We start from the raw sequence: 16,981 nt of genomic DNA on the forward strand, positions 1-16,981 counted from the left end.
TTGCTCTGCCCTCCTCAAAAAAACAGAGTCACATTATTCATACCCTGCACTTAGCATTTGAAAATGTGGAAAGAGCTGATGGTAGCCAGAGGAGGCCAGCCAATGAGTTCTGACCACACTAGGCCCCACCTGACCTTACAGCAGACCTGGGTCTAACCAGTCCCATGCCAACACACCCTTAAGCATGTTGGGGCATAATAGTGCTAGATGCTATAGTATAGGACTCATGGGCCCACATCTTTGGGTGAGGATCATTGTCCTGATTTAAAGTTTCCTTGGGCAACAAGAAGTCTGACCTTGCTTAGTCTCATCAAAGATAGTAACTAAAAGCGCTGTTTTTCAGTTGTAAGGACTTGGGAAAAATCAATTGGAACTGGCAATGTCTTAATATTTCAGGATTTTCTGTGGAGCCAGTGTTTTCCTATTTAATCCTAGTGTCCTGGAAGATAATGACTCTTGTCTAGTGCTGACTCAGGGATCCCATCTCTATCCCTCATGTGGCCCTGGATCTCTCCAGCACATGACTCCCAAAGTTGACCTGGAGACAGTCTCTACTCCACTGAGTCATCTTCAGAACAGAGGCCATTCTTCCCAAAAGGAAGCTGGTCCTACTTCTAGCTGAATTTATTGTTTTTTAAAAGTACATCTCACTCTCCCCGTATTTCTCTGGCAAACTCTGCTTGTCCAACACTTGGGATTGCCACGGGTGACTCATCCCTAATATTTTTATTTGTATTATTATTTTTCATCCCCAATACTTTTACTATGAGGAATCAGTAGGCTTGTCAGCCAAATTCCACTTGGGGGCCTTAGAGGGTGTTGGGCTGTGGGTCCTCCCATGGATATGGAGAGTAGATGTTCTGATCAATGAGGAGAAGGCAGCCAAATGCCTAATGTAGTGATTTTCTTTAATTGAGATAACTTTGTTTTATTGGACTTCCCAAGTGGCACTAGTGATAAAGAACCCACCTGCCAATGCAGGAGATGTAAGAGATTAGGGTTTGATCCCTGGGTTGGGAAGATCCCCTGGAGGAGAGCATGGCAACACACTGCAGTGTTCTAGCCTAGAGAATCCCCACGGACAGAGGAGCCTGGCAGACTACAGTTCAATATTATATAAGTTTGGGGTGTAAAACATTATATTTCTGTATACACTACAGTGTGCTCACCACCAAAATTTTAATTTCTACCTGTCACTATATAGTACTTTCTTTACCCATGTCATCTTCCTTCCCTCCCCCTCTAGTAACCACTACTCTGTTCTCTGTATCCACATGTTTGTTTTTGTTTGGTATATTCAAATTTTTTTGGGGGGGGATTGCTTGTTTTTTTTATATTCAACATACGAGAGAGATTGTATGGTATTTGTCTTCTCTGTCTGATTTATTTCACTCAGCATAATACCCTCAAGGTCCATCCATGTAGTCACAAATGGCAAGATTATATCCTTTTTTATGGCTAAGATAGTTTTTCCTTTTAATAATTTCAAAAGGAAATTGTCATTTTAGAGTTTATAACCTGTTTGGGAAAAGAACAAACTCAGTCACTGTTGGGATTTAAAGAGAGGGAGCGATTAGAGAGGATTTTAGACAGAACTCTTTCAGTTGCCAGTTACATGTACACCACTGGAAGTAGCTTAAGTCAAAATAGGAATCTGGGGTGCAAATAGTGGAGGTTCACAGAATGGGAGAACTGTGTGAATCAGGGAATCCCCTGGAGCTTCAAGTCAGAAGCCACTCCTAAGAGTCACTCTGTCTCTTGTTCTTAATTCAGGGAAAAAAAAAAAAAAAAAAAACCTCTGGTGTCTGTGGGTTGGCTCTACAGACAGGTTTCTATGAGTGGCAGGAACATGGCTGCCAGTATCTCTAGTAGACAAGGAATTTAAATCAGCTATTATAGCTCTGATGAAGGTCACAGGAAGCAGCTGTGGAGGTTTTCCCAAGGAGGCCCCCCTGTCTATGGAAAGTTATCAAGCACTTCCTCAACTGCCTCTCCCTGTCTTTCTTGAGACTCCGAGGTGCTCACAGGACTATAGCTATCAGCAGAAGCCACAGGATTTACCAACGGCTTCTACAGTAACCACCACCATGTACAGTTCTATACCTTGGAAGGGGCTCTGCCAAGGGAAATCTAGAGTGGCTGCCTATGCAGTGACATCTCAGCCTGGAATCTCTGGACTTGGCAAGTCAGAAGCCATTGTTCTCTGTAACACTGAGGGGTTCCTGAGGCCATCTCTGGTATCAGCAAGTAGGAGGTAACCTTGCCTCACAGCTGCAGACTGCTTATCCTTGTACCCACGGCAGGCCGGTATGGTGCCTCTGTGATTGAGCATAGACAGTGGTACGTGCAGAGAAGTCAGAGTAGAACAAACATGGTGGACTGATAAGATGGTGGAATAAGCAATTTAACTAGGCAGAGATTATTAAGATGTCCATGTAAGCAAGTGTGGTAGCCCATGGGTTTGCTCTCAGAGACAAGAACCACCACATAGACTGAAATCAGCTCACTGGCCTGGGCATACCCTCCAAACCACCGATTTAGGCATGTATCAGACCCCTGACCAGATCTGTGCTCGAAAGAAATCTGTCATGTTTCCAGTGAAGATTTAAAGAGTATCTTTGGGTAATATTCCATTGTGTATATGTACCATAGAGGTTGGATGCATGAGACAAGTGCTCAGGGCTGGTGCACTGAGAAGACCCAGAAGGATGGGATGGGGAGGGAGGTGGAGGGGGGGTCGGGATGGGGAACACATGTAAATCCATGGCTGATTCATGTCAATGTAGGCAAAAACCACTACAATATTGTAAAGTAATTAGCCTACAACTAATAAAAATAAATGAAAAAAAATAAAGAGTATCTTTGATAATCCAGTGTTTAAGACAGTGCCTAGCACATGGTAAGCACCAATATCTGTGGAATGACTAAGCTAATACTCTAGGGAAGGAAAGTGCTGTCTGAGTGAAGAGATGATGATGACAATCATGGGATCAGCATGCAGCAAGTGTTTGCTCTATGCCAAGCATGGAGCTAAACAATTATATGAATTATCTCACTTAATTTCCCCAGCACGCCTATGAGTTAGGTTCTATTATTGTCTTCATTTTAACATATGAGGACAGTGAGGCACAGGAAGTCTCAAGAGATATATAATCTGTTGTTTCTGCATCCTTTTGGCTACTTGATCCACTAAAGCTGAATAATAAAAAGCATAAACTGGAATCACCGCTCCCAGAGTCTTGCATGGGCATGTACCTTCAAATGGGACTTTGCAGGTAACCATTCCACTAGGTAAGACTGGAGTCCCCTAAAACTGTGCTCAGTAACAGAAAATGGAATATTCACGAAGACACTGAATGAAAACACAAAAACTACACTCAAATAATAAACTGGTGGACAAGTTATTATACAGCAGAGCTGAGAGCTGCTGAGGTGGGGTGATGCTAGTGGGATGCCAGGAGAAACTCTTTTAAATGCGAGGAGAAACTCTCATAAAGAATGCTTTTGAAGCAGAAATGAAAGGACACTTCCCTGCAAAGGCATTGGAAAGAGCATAAACCAAACAGCTGAGTCACATACTACAAATTCCAGCTGCAGCTCTGAAATAAAAAGAAGCTTTCAAAGACATGGTGGGAAAAGATAGGTCTTTTCTGTCGTATCCAGTGGCAAGTTCAATCAGCAGTAATGTCACAATCAGCCACAGACTCGAGTCTAGAGGCTGAGTGGTCACCTAGGGAGCACCCCAAGGTCCTTCTTGGCACATTTTATAAACAGAATGCTAAAGCGTTGAAAACTAACTTGGCAATAGGGAAGAGAGGACAGAGACCTAGATTTACTTGACTTGAATAATCTGTACTATCAGAGATGGCAGAGATTTAGATGCTTGCATTGAAATCTACACGTGAAACTTCCTGTAGTAGTAAGTATGACTTCAGTGTTTATTTCCGCTTTTCATACAAGAAAGGCTTTGAAGGCCGATGCAATACAAATGCGAGGTAGCTTTAGGCAAGCATTGTCCTGTGTGGTTATAGGGTTATAAATCATTTGGCACTGGCTCTCACACTAACCTGGGACAACTCTGATCTCTCTAATTTGGCAAAACTTCATAGTATCACACAGCACTCTAAATCAAGGACCAATCATTTTTTGCCTGTAAAGATAGTAAATAGTTAAGGCTTTTCAAGACTTATAGTGTCTATATTGCATATTCTTCATCGTTTCTATTTTTTTTAAACCCTTTAAAGTGAAAGAAAAAAAGTGAAGTTGCTCAGTCATGTCCAACTCTTTGCAACCCCATGGACTGTAGCCTACCAGGATCCTCTGTCCACGGGATTTTCCAGGCAAGAAGACTGGAGTGGGCTGCCATGCCCTTCTCCAGGGCATCTTCCCAACCCAGGGATTGAACCCGGGTATCCCGCATTGTAGGCAGACACTTTATCGTCTGAGCCACCAGGGAAGTCTAAGTCCCTTTAAAAATATACAAAACATTCTGAGCTCAAGAGCCACACAAAAATAGGTCACTGGCTGGATTTGGTCCTCAGGATACAGTGTGCCTTTTACTAAATCACTGAGAAAGTGGATGTGTGGGTGAGAAGTGTGCATCGAGGTATGTACATAATATACCTAATTGAAGAGACACATGCTTTCACGTACATGTTAAGTATGTGAATTTTCTTTTTCTCTCTTTTCCTTTAGAAAATAAATTCCTCTGGTGCAGAGACTTCACTAGCATTTTTACAGTTCTCCAAAACAGCAAGAAATGAATTCTGCACAAAGCAGATCTCAATAAATACACACTGACAGACTACTAGAAAGAAAATAGCCTATGTTAACAGACCATGGCTGGGGAAAATCTCAGTTTTCCTTTTTCAGAAGGAAAAATGCCAAGTTTTCTTTCTACTTAACATCTAAGGATATGTGATGTGTGTTGTTTCAGTGTATGTGCACCCGGTAACACTATTATCATCATCAACATCAACATTACAATTTTAACGTCTTATTTCACATATTATGGTTTTCAAAACACTTTCTATGCATTACCCTGTATTAGTCTTGACATCAGAAATACTATGCATTTTCACAGATAAAATTTCCACATTAAAGAAAATATTAAACAGATTTCAAAACTCCAAATTTCCTGATGCCAAAATTTAACTAGACTAACAGCTCAAAATCTACCTACAAAATCGACACAAAATCTACTATCTAGAATGATAAAGTACAAAGCAAAGAAATATGAAAGATGTTTAATTTTTCTATGTAATTATCTGAGTGTCTAATCTGATCAAGGAAAAGGACTGAAGAGCTCAGAAGACAAACTATATATAGGAACTAGAGTCTCACTAACTTTCCATTTTCTAGATCTTTTTTTTTCCGGTCATACTTTGACTGCAAAATCTGGTTGGGTTTTTCTGCCTCCAGGCTTTATTTATTTATTATCACTGCATTGAAGGGCCATGTATTCTCATCATGCATTTTTAAAAACTACTGCTGAGACATTTTCACATTCAGTACTGTAATAAACATTTTATTATTGAACTCCAGTATGTTCTCCTTCTTTCTAAAGATACCTGAAGTTATATATCACTGGGAATAAAAATACAGTCTTCTTGCTGCAGAAAGTTTTTATTTACTAGAGTTCAAAATGCCAGCATTATGAGATAAGCTATCATACAAGATGTTGACAAGAAAAGTCAATATGCATTACCCAGTTTGCGCTCCACAATTTTTTGTGTTGTTACTCATAGTCGGGGCATGCGGTTCTCATAAACTTCCCTTCAAATTGCCATCTCATTCCACTTATGGCTTCAAAGGCAATTTTCAAGGTTGAGAAATGAAAGGAATGGGACACAGTGATAGGACAACTCTATCTCATCATTATTTTCACTTTGTGGTAGTTCTTGGTCTTGCTGTGGTACTAACTTCACCAATGTATCTTTTTACCCAGTTCTACAGTCCAGAAATTCATGTGTCTCTTTCCTTCCTTCTGTCCCCAAAGGTACATAAGAAGTATGTTTATAATATATACTTATAACCCTTCTACACAGTAGAAATTCTAAGTTGCTTCCCAAACTACATCTGAATACCTGTTCCTTGTTTTCAAGAGTTTTTGGAATTTTTGTTTTAAAAATTGACATACAATTGACACATAACATTATATTAGTTTCCTATATACAACAACAAGATTAGATATCTGTATATATTGAGAAATGCTCACCACAATGAGTCTAGATAACATCCATTGCTACACAGTTACACAATTTTTTCTTGAGATGAGAACTTTCCAGGTCTACTCTCTTAGCAATGTTCAAATTTGCAATACAGTGCTATTACCATGTCTCTGGTGGCTCAGATGGTAAAAGCATCTGCCTACAATGCGGGACACCTGGGTTCAATCCCTGGGCTGGGAACATCCCCTGGAGAAGGAAATGGCAACCCACTCCAGTATTCTTGCCTGGAAAATCCCATGGAAAGAAGAGCCTGGCAGGCTACAGTCCATGGGGTTGCAAAGAGTCAGACACGACTGAGTGACTTCACTTCACCATGTCTGTATGGTAAATCCCATGACTAATCTTCTTTATATCTTTTAACTACTTTCACCCATTTCACCTAAGCCCCACCCCCTGCCTCTGGCAAGGTCTTTCGTAACTCAGTGCTTCTTACTATCTAAGTTGATACATTTCTATACATAAACCTGGTAAATCTTGTAGATCTTGAAGGTAAAGTTCATTTCCTGAGAAGAGTTTTGCTATCAACTGCTGATAATGGATATAGGTTGAGTTCAGAATCTATTAGGGGAATTAGAACAAATAAACCACCAATAGTCTTTCTTTCCCCATGCCATCACCCATTTAGTACAGAGGAGGCATATCTAGGATAAACACCTATGAGATCATTCTCCCTTCTGTCTCTTCTTTTCCTTTCTAAAGGTGACCTCAGTCAGGGCTCTGGGTCCATTCCAGAAGCTGTGACTTCAGATTCTTCAGAGTGAAACATCCACAAGTCATATCATATTTTTCTTGCCATGACAACTATATAGCTTCATTTTAATGTGCCATTATGCTAACGAAGACTCTCTTCGTTCTAACAAGTAAAAAAGGTGAAGAACTTCTTGCCACATTTATCCCCAAATAACCTTTCCACTTTGTTAGTATGATTACCTCACGGGCACCTGAAGGCTTCAGGTTTATTCTTCATTTACCAGCTTAGTTCATGTGTTTCCCTTTCCTGGAATCCCTCTTCTCCTGCATGTCTTCCAGTCCTTCAGAGCCTGGCTCCACGTCAACCCTCATGGAAACTTCAGTATCAGTTATCTATCATTGCATAACATTCACCCCAAACTTAGTGGTATCAGAAAACATTTATTATGCCTGAGATTTTATGGGTCAGGAATCTGGGCAGGAACCACCAGGGATAGATAGTTTTCATTCCACAATGACTAGGGTCTTAGTTGGGTGGTATGAATGCCTAGAGAGGACTATGATGGCTCAGTTAGGGTCCTATGTCTGAGGTTTTGGTTGTGGCTGCTGGCTGGCTGTCTTCCTTATTTTTCACATCACATTTGTTGCAGCTGGAATGTCTAACAAAGCTTCTTCATTTTCATGTATGGTGTTTCAAAGGCTAGAATGCTGAGGCTAAAGAAATAAGTTTTCATGTAGCCTTTCCATGATGATGCTGATGCTCCAATACTTTGGCCATCTGATCTAAATAGCAGACTGATTGGAAAAGACCCTGATGCTGGGAGCCAGACATCCTGGAATGTGAAGTCAGGTGGGCCTTAGAAAGCATCACTAGGAACAAAGCTAGTGGAGGTGATGGAATTCCAGCTGAGCTATTTCAAATCCTAAAAGATGATGCTGTGAAAGTGCTACACTCAATATGTCAGCAAATTTGGAAAACTCAGCAGTGGCCACAGGATTGGAAAGGTCAGTTTTCATTCTAATCCCAAAGAAAGGCAGTGCCAAAGAATGCTCAGACACAATTGCACAATTGCACTCATCTCACACACTAGCAAAGTAATGCTCAAAATTCTTCAAGCCAGGTTTCAACAGTACGTGAGCCATGAACTTTCAGATGTTCAAGCTGAATTTAGAAAAGGCAGAGGAACCCGAGATCAAATTGCCAACATCCACTGGATCATCAAAAAAGCAAGAGTGTTTCAGAAAATCCTGATTTATTGACTATGCCAAAGACTTTGACTGTGTGGATCTCAATGAACTGTGGAAAATTCTTCAAGAGATGGGAATATCAGACCACCTGATCTGCCTCCTGAGAAATCTGTATGCAGGTCAGGAAGCAACAGTTAGAACTGGATATGGAACAAAAGACTGGTTCCAAATCGGGAAAGAAGTATGTCAAGGCTGTATACTGTCATCCTGCTTATTTAACTTATATGCAGAGTACATCATGAGAAATGTTGGACTGGATGAAGCACAAGCTGGAATCAAGATTGCCAGGAGAAATATCAATAACCTCAGATGTGCAGATGACACCACATTTATGGCAGAAAGCAAAGAACTAAAGAGCCTCTTGATGAAAGTGAAAGAGGAGAGTGAAGAAGTTGGCTTAAAGCTCAACATTCAGAAAATGAAGATCATGGCATCTGGTCCCATCACTTCATGGCAAATAGATGAGGAAACAGTGGAAACAGTGGCAGACTTTATTTTTTGGGGGCTCCAAAATCACTGCAGATGGTGACTGCAGCCATGGAATTAAAAGATGCTTGCTCCTTGGAAGAAAAGTTATGACCAACCTAGACAGCATATTAAAAAGCAGAGACATTACTTTGCCAACAAAGGTCCATCTAGTCAAAGCTATGGTTTTTCCAGTAGTCATGTATGCATGTGAGAGTTGGACTATAAAGAAAGCTGAGTGCTGAAGAAGTGATGATTTTGAACTGTGGTGTTGGAGAAGATTCTTGAGAGTCTCTTGAACAGCAAGGAGATCCAACCAGTTCATCCTAAAGGAAATCAGTCCTGAATATTCATTGGAAGGACTGACGCTGAAGCTGAAACTTCAATACTTTGGCCACCTGATACGAAGAATTAACTCATTTGAAAAGACCCTGATGCTGGGAAAGATTGAAGGTTGGAGGAGAAGGGAATGACAGAGGATGAGATAGTTGGATGGCATCACCAACTCAATGGACATGAGTTTGACTGAACTCCAGGAGTTGGTGATGGACAGAGAGGCCTGGTGTGCTGCAGTCCATGGGGTCACAAAGAGTTGGATGTGACTGAGTGACTGAACTGATGCTGGGAAAGATTGAGGACAGCAGGAGAAGGAGAAGACAGAGGACGAGATGGTTGGATGGTATCACCAACTTAATGTATGTGAGTTTGAACAAATTCTGGGAGATGGTGAAGGACAGGGAAGCCTGGTGTGCTGCAGTTGATGGGGTTGCAAAGAGTCAGACATGTGAACTACAAATTGGCACTTAGCAAGAGCATTACCAAGGACTGAACAACAAAGGCATTTGCCATCTGCCTCTTGGGAGACTGAACCCCATGCTGCGATAGCTGGTGACCTTCAACAACCCCTGAGGGAGTGCAGGGTGGAGTGAGGCACTCTGTGCTCCAGGGACTCTGGTGGGACAGGTCTTTAGATAGTTGGATGTTTTTAGGAACAGATTTTATTATCTCAATCCTTGAGATCTTAATCTCAATCTCCTCATATCTAGGAAGCACTAAATCCCTTCGTGGTGACATCAGATCCTCATGACTAACAGAAACCTTTTGTAAAATGAGAGATTCATGGTATTGAACTCCCCCTTCACCAAAACCTTGTATATTGGCTTTCTCCCACTGCTGCTTTGGAGCAGTCTCTCAGAGCTATCTGAGATGCTGCCGTCCTCGTTTTGCCCCAAATAAAACTTAACTCACAACTTCCAAGTTGTACATCTTTTTTAGTCGACAGTTATGGTGACTGACGAAGTGACCCAGGGTGGACTTCCTTCCTTTGACTGGACTCCACAAGGAACTGGAGCTTTGGTACCAGCAGCGGCCCCTTGTGCCCATCTGCCTCCTCGGGGAGTGCAGACAAATTTGGTTAAGTCTCTCCTGGTTCTCACATCTCCCATATTGGTTGAGATTCTGAGTTTTACTTGGTGGTGGAGCAGGTTATCTGCCCCCTCCCAGTAGGAAAGATACTGGGTGGGGCCCGGGTGAAACATCTGGGGCATACCCACTCATGGTCTAGACACTGAGTGGGGCTCAGCTGAAAGATACAGAGAAATTCCCACTCAGTCAAAAGATACTGGGTGGGGGGCTGGCTGAAAGATGCCAGGGGAATTACCCACCCAGTGGAAAGGTACTGGGTAGGGGGGCTCAATTGGGAAAACAAAATCGAGGAATAACTGGGGCTCAGCTGAAAGATGCCAAGGTCGCTCCACTATGGGGACTGAAGGGTCTTGGCTGAGCGGTTAAGTAAGAGGCTGATCTGACTCTTTTCCTCCATTTGACTGCCATTATAGAATTTGTCAGGGTAAAAGTGAGGAAAATAAATGAGAGCTTTACTCCAAAGAAAAGGGACAAGACTCCTCCTGGCCAGTTTTGGTTTTCTCAGGTGACTGAGAAATTTACAGGAGTGGTGGAGGCCTAGTCCTCATACCATGTGCAGTGGTCCCATAGGGAAACCCACTCATTAATTAAAATACTTGCTCGTATAGGGGTCGCACGTAAGAACTGGACATTCAGCGACCTGAGAGGCCATGGTGGTCTTAGTTTGCCAGAGGCAGAATCCGAGACACATAAGACGAGCTGAAACGACTCTGGGGTGACTCCTGGAGGAGTTAAGCTCACAAGCAGCACATGGGCCCACTGCACAAGTTCACTAGTGATTTTTATGCCTGACAAATTCAGCTTAAAATGGGAAACAGAATCTCTCAAAAACAGAAACAAAGGGGTGTCAGAAAGCCAGCCTCTGACTAACACTCCAGCCAGATTCATGTACAATATGTAGGGAACTCATACTTGCAAGTACATAGTTAATTGGAGAAATTATATTAAAAGAGATCTCAACCTAAAATGGCCACATTGGGGTTCTTTTGATATTCTAAAATTGATATTTTTGTGCACACATTTAGAAAAGGCCAGCCGTGCTTACTTTGACTGGTATCTAGAAGCTTCTAAAAGGGGCAATGATAGAGTAACTTCTTTGCAGAAAATCAACAAGAAATTGCTTGAAACTATATCAAAACTAAAAAGGTTGCTGGCACTGACTTTGCCAGGTCACAGGTCTAGTGGAACTGGGAAGTCACGTTTGGCATTTATGCCATTTGGCTTTTGATTTCTGGGCATCACTTTACCATCTTTTTGGGGCACTCCTGCCACCTGGCTTTTGATTTCTGGGCATCTCTTTGCCTTTTGTTTCATTTGGAGTGTGACTCCTGGCTGGTGAAGTTCTGGTTTGGTTTGGTTTGGTGGTTTAGTTTGAGTACGCAGACATCTGGTACAAACTGCTTGAGTTGATACATGAATTACTCACTCTAAGGTTCCACGTTCCACCTGGGAATCCCATGGAGGGGGGAAACTTTTTTTTTTTGACTGGTCAATCTATAGCTATGACCTACTGACAATAAAAACGGCCTAAAAATATTAGATCTTTATTGACATAGGATAGGAAAATGGACTGAAGTTCCCTTATGTCCAGGACTTCCTTCTGTAATCAACAGCCTGGGGCTGATCAAACTAAGACCCCCACTTCCCCAAGGGAAAATCCTTGCTGGGACCAATCTGCCCTTGATATCAGGGCCAAATTGAGCACGATCTGATCTAAATTTTGGCAATAAAACTATGATCACAGAAAAATACGATTTTTGACAATGTGGTCACAATATTCTTTAGACTCCAGAGATAGCTTGAAGAAAATAAATTATCTCTATAAAAATTTTTGCCCTGAGGAAATAACTCCTTCTATACCTTTGGACCAGAGCTCTCTGGATCACTTATCTAGACTACCTCTAATTCCTGAAACCAAAAGGAAAAAAAAAGAGGAATAAAGCCTTTTAAAATCTTATTCCAACCATTTTTTATAATTAGTGTGTTTTGTATTGTGATATCTGATTCATAACTAAGTTTGAAAAACAAAGCTATAGGATCTCTTGTGTTTATTTGGATATACGTATGTCTCAGTGTGTGTCTTTGTTTTTTGGATAATATGGCTGATATCAGTTTGTAATTGAGCTGTAATCTAATTGGCCTTAAAAAAAAAGTAAGCACTTACAAATCAAATAATTCTAAATACAGGAGAAATTAACCTAAATGAATTTCAGGTTCATGTGAACTGAAAAATATTCAGTATTAAATACCTGATAATTAATGTTTGTTTATTGATCTAACTAATGTAGACATGTCTAAGAGTAATTAACATTAAGCAGAATATTTTCATTGTACCTAGGTTTAATATAAGTTAAATATTATTATATCTGTTACAAGTTTGTCAGCAAGGAAATTACCTTGAGTGAAGAAACTTCTAAAAAATGTAAATGAGATTTGAGCTTTTAGATAAACTCTATTAAGAGTAATTATGCTTTAGGAATGTCTGTCTAAAATAGTCACTCCAGATTGGGGTAACTTGAATTCCTAAGGGTTGTGCTAAACTAAGTGCTGGAAGTCTAGGTCATTTCCAAATAAAATAAGATTTTGAAACATCTACTACTGAACACTAATTTTCTCTTACAGAGAAACTAAAGAGATTTGGGATTAAAAATGAATGATGTTTGGTGCCATCCTAAAATGTTCTAAGAAAGCAAAGGTTTTAGAAATTATCACTGGTATTTATGCTCACCAATCTATAAAATGCTAATATAAAAGTCAGTTCTTGGTTGCTTAAGGAAGTAGGAAGTGTGTTTTCAGTAAAGAAGGTATGAGGAACGGAATTGCATTTTGTGAAAGGAAAAGGAAGTAAGCCTGACATGCAGGTGGCTTTTTAGGATGGAAGAACACAGTAATGAGTACAGAAAGTGATAAAGTTTGTGAAAAGTGAACCATGAGGAAAGAGTTTTGTATATGGTTAGGACCAAGTGAGAGGGTAACAGGCAGGAAGGCCAGGGGTCTCCAAACGGAGGAAAGAGGCTGCAAGTGCCAGACATTTTTATCCCTCTTAAGCGGCAGAAGGAAACAAACCAGGGATATTTTTTCTTCTCTATGCAAATTTAAAAGGAGGTTTCTCTTAAAATGCTGTGTTGCCATGACACCTGGTTTCACCTGAAGCTAACTACTCTCAAACCTTGAGTTAACCAATACATTTCTTTTTCTTATGGAAATGTTGTCTTAAGCTATGACTCTATCTTCAAGTTGGTTCCAAATGGCCCAACCTACTTACTCAGGTATTGTTCCCCTAATCTATGTAAACGAAACTATTTGTTGGTAATCTGCCCTTCTACAAGATTCAAGTCAATCGTTTTATGGCCAGGGATGAATTATCTGGTGCTATTCTAAGTTTTATGATATTCCTTTCTTTTCATTAACAGATTGTGAGTGACTATATAACAATAATGTATCCTGCCTGAGGACAGTCTTTGGATTAAACCCTCTGGCTAATTCTGTTATCTTAAAACATAAATTATGGGAGTAGGTCTGGTCTTTACAAGGATGTGTCCTGCCTGAGGACAATCTTTGGATTAAACCTTCTGGCCAACTCTGTTATCTTAAAATGTAAATTATGGGAGTAGGTCTGGTGAGGTCTTTACAACCTCCAGACATTCTTTGGATTCATTGGAGAGTATATAACTCCATTGCTAATACTAGCAAGGGGGTACTCTTTCGCCCCCTTCTGATGCCTATGTCAGAAGCTTTCTCTATCTCCTTTATACTTTAATAAAACTTTATTACACAAAAGCTCTGAGCGATCCAGCCTTGTCTCCGGCCCCGGATTGAATTCGTCTCCTCCGGAGGCCAAGAATCCCGTGTCTTATCGTTCAGCAACAACCTTTCATCTGTTTAAAATAAAGTTAATTAAGTTTACCTTAAAGTAAGCTGGTGCAAAAATTTGAATTTAACTTTTCTGTTAAGATAACACCTTTTCTTCAGATTCTGAACTAACTGCCTTTGATAATAGATTTAAGTTTCTTTATCTCTTAAATGGGTGTTCATTGGTAGGACTGATGTTGAAGCTGAAACTCCAATCCTTTGGCCACCTGACGTGAAGAGCTGACTCATTTGAAAAGACCCTGATGATGGGAAAGATTGAGGGCAGGAGGAGAAGAGGATGTCAGAGGATGAGATGGTTGGATGGCATCACTGACTCAATGGACATGGGTTTGGGTGAACTCCAGGAGTTGCTGATGGACAGGGAGGCCTGGCGTGCTGCGGTTCATGGGGTCACAAAGAGTCGGACACGACTGAGTGACTGAACTGATGGCATCTGAAACCCATAGTGTTAAAAAAACGCAACTTTTGTAATAATATTGAGGATCATTCCATTGATCTTCCTAGAAAAAGGACCTCTAATTTCACTAATAAAAACATGAAGGGGGTTAAGAAATCTCCAAAACAGTTGGCTGCTTACATAACTAGAATAGTTGGACAAGCTGTGAAAAGCCCAGACAAACTATGTAAGGTTTATAGAAGAAAGAAAGTTCATCATCCTATTCAAAATCCTTGTTACAGAAAAAAGTAGACCCCTAAAAGTGGGGGCTGTGTCATGACAAATAAAGAAAATGAACTGGCTTGTGCAGGCCACCTCCTTGAAAAATTACGGCATGATAGTCAAACATACTTGATTAACTCCAGTGATTCTGGTTCTTCACAGACAGAAAGCTCATCATTAAAATATAGTGGCTTTTTTCCTGAGGTTTCTCAGGACCATGAAACAATGGCACAGGTTTTATTAAGCAGGAATTTGAGATTGAATGTAGCTTTAACTTTCTGGAGAAAGAGAAGTATCAGTGAACTTGTAGCATATTTGATAAGGATAGAGGGCCTTGGAGTTGTGGTGGATTGCCTTCCCATGCTCATCAAGAGTTTTCAGGAAGAAAAACAGTACATCTCACTTGGCTGCTGTGTAGATTTGTTGCCTCTAGTAAAGTCACTACTTAAAAGCAGATTTGAAGAATATATAATAATTTGGTTTAAACTGGCTTTAAGCAGTTATAAAAAGGTGGTGGTCAGAACTATCACCCAAAACAGAAATTGTGAATGATGGAAATATGCAGATTTTAAAACAGCAATTAAGTGGGTTGTGGGAACAGGAAAACCATCTTACTTTGGTTCCAGGATATACTGGTAATATAGCCAAGGATGTAGATGCTTAATTATTACAGTTGCACTGAGAGAGTTCATCTATAGCGTTTGGCTATTCAAAACATCCCTGGACTATATGATTTCCCCAAAAAAATATCCCATCTGAGAACTATGGAAGAAATCAAAACCATTTTTTCCTTTAAAAAACCACATAATGAAACCCCTAATGAAACGCCACCAAGCTACTTCACATTGAAGTGGAAAAAGATCCAAAAGGCTTCAATGAGGTCAAAGTGCACTATGAAGATTGTTCACCTTTGCTGCGTTTGGGATTTATGTGGTTATTTAGCAACATTGTTTAAGAAGTACTGGGTCTTAATGCAATCCTGCATAGGAATATAATTTATACTATGAGAAAAATAAGACAGGACTTATTACTAGGAATCACAAAGACCAATCATTACTTTTTTTAAAGATTGTGTTTTATAAGAAAACACTTAAATGTATGCAGCTACTATTTTATGTTGAAAAGACTTTGAAAGTTTAAACCATTATAGCAAATGATCAGTACTAAAAATATTTTGTTGACACTGAGATACTCTGTATGCAAAATGCCCTAATTATTAACAAGCCAATGTGTATGATACCAATATCTGTTTAAGAAAAGTAAAAGCAATCATGCTTTTGGCATGATAAAATCATGGAATTAAATCAGAGGTTTCCATTCATGTAGAATGTTGTTGTTAAAACTTATTCCACACCATTCTTAAAACTTGAGAATATTTTCAGTATCTCTGAATTTTTTTTGCCAAAATCATGTCATGTACGTATGTATGTTATTCCTATATATAGGAAAAAGATGAATTTGTATTTGTATGAATGCTTAACTGGAAATGTCTATGGAATTGACTAATTTATATTTACTTTTTATTGTATATAGATTTCTGATATTTTCAGTTCTGTATCATTTAAGTTTTCTTCATTTGAGTAAATTCACTAAATATTGCTAAAAAAAAGTGTAAAAAGGCCATCAAAATAGTGGTAGAAAATAGTTCCAATACTTATAACTTAGAAAACCTCTTATCTTGATTATGTTTTAAAAGCCGCTATAAAGCCCTAAGAAAAAGAGAGACAACCTAATAGAAAAATGAGTAAGATAACTGAATGGGTACTTCACAAAACAGAATTACATAATGGCTATTATATCATGCCTTTTATAAACATATAAGAGAATTTAAGCCTCATTAATCAGTGGACACAATATGACATCACTAGTCACCCATTAGAATAGGTAAAGTGAAAAAGATGGAAAACACTCAGAGAAGATGAGGATGTGCAGAAGCTGGAATTCTCATATACTGCCGGGGACAGACAGAACACACGCACAGTGGGAAACAGCCTGGCCTTCCCTATGAGCTGGCAATTCAACTCCTTGAAAATAAATAAACCACAGCTATACATCACAATATGGATGACTCTTGCAGACAGAATGCAGAGCATGAAACAATCTATGCTGTGTAATTCCACTTAAATATAACTGAAAAGAGTCTTCATAACTATCTATGGTATTTAAGGATTCATGAATAAGCTGAAAAGCTATAATGAAATACCAAGAATGATTATCATAGTGAGGGTAATGGTTATGTTTTGGGGAAAGATAGTCATAGGAAAAATGAGGGTGACTTCTAGGATCCAAGCAATATTCCATTTCTCAGACTGGCTGGTGGTTACATGGATGTTTGATGATAAACTATTTAGCAGCACATTCATGCTGTGTGCATGCTCTAGTAAGTGTGCTC

At 39.8% G+C, this 16,981-nt stretch overlaps 1 pseudogene; it reads left to right on the forward strand.

Annotated features, from left to right (window-relative positions):
* Window positions 1-14,357: 14,357 nt before the first annotated feature.
* On the forward strand, window positions 14,358-15,271 carry LOC122435928 (annotated as a pseudogene).
* The last annotated feature ends 1,710 nt before the right edge of the window (window positions 15,272-16,981 follow it).

Source organism: Cervus canadensis, chromosome X (genome assembly GCF_019320065.1).
Source record: "Cervus canadensis isolate Bull #8, Minnesota chromosome X, ASM1932006v1, whole genome shotgun sequence".
NCBI classification, from domain to species: Eukaryota; Metazoa; Chordata; class Mammalia; order Artiodactyla; family Cervidae; genus Cervus; species Cervus canadensis.